Source organism: Triticum aestivum, chromosome 2B, assembly GCF_018294505.1.
Source record: "Triticum aestivum cultivar Chinese Spring chromosome 2B, IWGSC CS RefSeq v2.1, whole genome shotgun sequence".
Lineage (NCBI taxonomy): Eukaryota > Viridiplantae > Streptophyta > Magnoliopsida > Poales > Poaceae > Triticum > Triticum aestivum.
In genome coordinates this window covers 363,286,690-363,290,967 of record NC_057798.1, presented here as the reverse complement: position 1 = coordinate 363,290,967, position 4,278 = coordinate 363,286,690, and positions in this window count along the sequence as shown.

Sequence of the window (4,278 nt, the reverse complement as noted above, 5' to 3'; positions counted from 1 at the left end):
TTGTTCATGTACCTTGTGGATCTTGTGTGTTTGTTAGTCTAGTGGATGTGTGATTTGGACTTGTTCTTGAGTGTTCCTCTTGTTTCCCTCTTGCGTTCATCTTGTTCTTGGGGATTCCCCCTCCAATTCATGAAAGATATTCACTTAGGGTTCCACCCTACAACAGTCGAGGGGTGGCTCACCGGCGGCGATGGCGGTGATGAACTGCAGCGGCGGAGGCGAGATCGATTCGGATGGTGGCGGGGCTGTGGTGGGTTTTGGAGTAGGGTTTTAGGGGGTTCGAGGGAGGAGAGGCACAGGTATTTATAGGACATCAACTTGGAGGAGGGGGTGGCTTCGGAGCGTGATCACGGGAAGATCGGAACCGCGGCGGCGTCGGGCGTGCTCTGGGCGGCGTTTGCGTGCGTGAGAGGAAAGAGAAGGGGTGGGGCCTGCGTGTCGGTGAGAGAGGAGGGGCGGAAGGTGCGACGGGCGACCGAGGCGGAGAGGAAAATGGGCGCGGGGCGCTGGGGCAGGCCGGCTCAACGCTGGTGGGCTGCGCCTGGCCCACTGGTGGGCTGCGCTTGGTGCTGGCTGGGCCGGTTGGCCTGGCTGGCGCCTGGGGCTTTTCTTTTCTTTTCTTTTTTTTTGAATTAGACAGGAGAGAAAATATAGAAAAATGTCCAGGCGCCAGGGACATTTTTCTATATTTTCTCTCCTGTCTAATCCCAAATATTTATAGGACATATATATATCAAAATTCTGAGGGGAATTAATCCTACAACGTGGACATTTTTTCTAGGGACAAAACTCAAACTAAAAAACACTTTCTAGAAATCCCAAATAAAATTCAAATTTGAATTCAAACTTTTTGGCAATACTTTTATTCCGACATTTTTGGAGTGTCATGTTTACTCCTCTCATACTTTTGCTCAAGTATTTGTCAGGCATCAACTGCCAATTTGAATCCAAATTCCAACAAACTCAAAAGCCTCTGAAATAATTCAAATGTCACTCAATTCAAACAATATGCATAGATGCTTAGCTATAATTGTAAAACATTCCAAATGGGAAATTTGGGATGTTACATTGCATTCAAGAAAAAGGTCATTGTCCTTCTCTCTAAGGTATGTGAGATTAACATGTTGTCTTGTCATCACAACTTTGGATTTTGTGGAATACAAAGCAAAATAGTTCTGCATTATCCTAGGATGTGACATTCCAACAGTTGTAAATGGTAAGTGCAAAAAGTATGGACACATAAAAGATCTCAGCAAAAATTTGTATCCATGAATGCAATAAGTGGATAGAATGTTCATTAGAGTAATTTAGATAGCATATTTTACTCAGTCTTGGTAGCTACTTAACTCCTTATCATTTTCTACATGGGGTGTTATCTGCTTGATTCGACATTTTTTTTGGAACAATTACAAGTTGATAGGTGATTTCTACAATGGAATTTGAACAAGTAATTCCGGATAGAGAGATTGTTTTTCTTAACTTGTTACTGCAATATGCTCCTTAGACATGGATTATTCATTGTAGCGACCCGACCTCAGACGGTCAAGCCTCTGTGTTTTTGTGCCATCCCTGGATCAGTATGCTGACACACACAATACATCAATGTATATATCAAAGTGCAATCACATGTAACGTAAAACTGATATATACCTCATAAGTCACAACGGAAACAATCAATCGGGTGTGGAGTCCCATCAACGCCATCGACAGGTTGAGTGTAGACCGTAACCCTGTATCGTAACTCTTACTCGTCGAAGAAAGTATCTGCAACATGATACATTGCAGCCGTGTAGGTCAGTACATTGAATGTACCGGCAAGATCACAACATGAGAAAACAGATGATAAAACTATACTATATGCAATATGGCTTTGTGGCTCTGTGTCTGAGTTTTGTTTTGCATAAAAGCTGGTTTTATTTTCCCTACATCAAAGGAATAACTGGAGTCTGTATTATGGAGTTTTATATCATGACATGGTTCCGCCAACCAATGTCTCATAGCCCAAATCATCATAAGCTGCCCACAATTAAGTTATCAGTCCGGTGTTGAGAGTTCCGAGATAGATCCATGTCCAGAGGCTCAAGTTGTCCGTAACCGGGGACATGGCTAATCGATTAGTTTTTAACCCTCTGCAAAGGTTTGTACACTTTACCCGCAAGATTCGATCCCTCTCTTTACGTTCTCGCACTTCAGGGTGTTTGAGAACAAGACGACCGAAACATGGTCTTCCGAAGAGTTCCCCTGACCACTATCTGGTTCTCATCCAATCCTACCGTAGTTTTACATCTGCTAGCACCGTCCTAGCCAGAGTCGCAACTAAGGTCAAACAAGCTAGAGCCCATAATGACTTGCGGTTGCACAGGTAATCTTCCGGGCATGAAGTATTCTTCCATCTCTTTGAGTCTGGGTGAAGCTTTTTGCTAGATGTCATGGCGCTTCTCCATGCATCCCGGCCATCCACTGGTTTTTCTAGGGTGCCCGTCAACCGTCCTTCATCCAGTAGTGTGTATTGAATTCTTGTCTCGAGTCTTGAAGTCTTGAGGCCTTGAAGATGCAGTCCTTGCAGATGCCATCATGAAGTTGTCGTAATTGGCGTAGAGTCCTCCATTCTCCCACCACTCCCGTGCACTCATACCAACCCCGTCTACTATAGCGTAGCATTGAAACTAAACAACGTCCCGGGCTTGAAACAGGGAGATGGGTTCCTACCTCATGCAATTCTACTCAACTACAAGATTCAATAACACTACTGAAGGGTTGTTGCAAAGATGCCACTAAATGCAATAAAAACATAGGTATGAAAGCATGGTCAAAGTGAACTTGTCTGGTAATACTTGATGAAGATAACAACGCTCTCAGAAAATGACTTGGTAGAACTAATCGTCACTCTCCGAAGAAAATCTACATAGTCAAACATTGTATTCACATAAGTAACAATCCTAGCAATCAATTATATCAACCAAAATAACAATCAAAAAGAAATAAAGAAACAATAATGTTCAAAGAAAAACAAATAAAGACTAAAGAAAAACTTCAAAAGAAACTTCAAGGAAAACTAGTGGAGACCAACTCACACAAAGTTTATCATGACAACACTAAATAACTCTAATGATTTTTCTACAGCAAAGAAAATATAATTCTAATGAAACAACAGAAAATAATTTACTAAAGTATTTATTACTAAAAAGAATTAGTATGAAAACTATTATAACTATCTAGTTAACACTAGAACAACTATAACAACTAGCAAAACACTAAGAAAAAAGTAAACAATACTAAAATAGTTATGAAACTAATTTACTCCTAAATAACAAAAACAATAACAACATAACTTGAAGTGGCAAAAAGGATTACTTTTTTTAAACTAATAAAACTATTTTTAACTATCACTTTGAACTAAACAAGCAAATACAAAAGAAGTAGCTAAACACTAATAAATAACTACAAAAATTTATCTACTGTAGTCAAATAGAAACATATAACAACATGTAAAAAGTTACAAAAAGAATTAACTAAAAATAATTAAAAACACTAATTATATGACTAAATAAACTACATAAGCAAAACAATACTGTTTTGCAATAAACCTAATTTTTTAAAATAAACTAAAAAATAAATAACTATATGCTACTGGATAAAAAAACAATAACAAAGCAGTAGCAAAAAGAATCAATCAAAAATATTTTACAAAACTCAAAATACGGCCAAATTGGTGATTTGAACAAATTTCATCAAACTCAAACTTAAACTACTCAAATTTGAAAACTAATGGCACAAACAGAAACTTCATAAAATTTGTGACACGGTGCAATTGGAATCACTCAAAAACATTTAGTAGGCAAAAAGATACAAGCAAAATAAGGTTGAAACTATTTATGTTTTTAAAACAGAAACGAAAATACAGACAAAACTTCAGATCGGCCAGTGGCCATATGTCACGATCTGATTGGCCTGGGGCAGGCGTCCGCTAACAAAACGGGGCGGGTGGCCGAAACTTAGGGTATTCGGCGGCCACGGCTAAATAAATAAATAAACGTTGCACGGTTCGATCTAACCAGAGTAAACCAGACTAAACCGATCTAGTTTAAAAAAAAGCTAACTATTCGATAGATCTAATCTAGAGCGTTGAAATACGATCGGACGGAGGTGGGGAGTTGGTCGGCTTACTGTGGGGTTTTTGTAGGGTGGAACCATAAGGGAAGATCTTTCACGAATTGGAGAGGGAATCCCCAAGAACAAGATGAACACAAGAGAGAAAACAAGAGGAACACTCAAGAA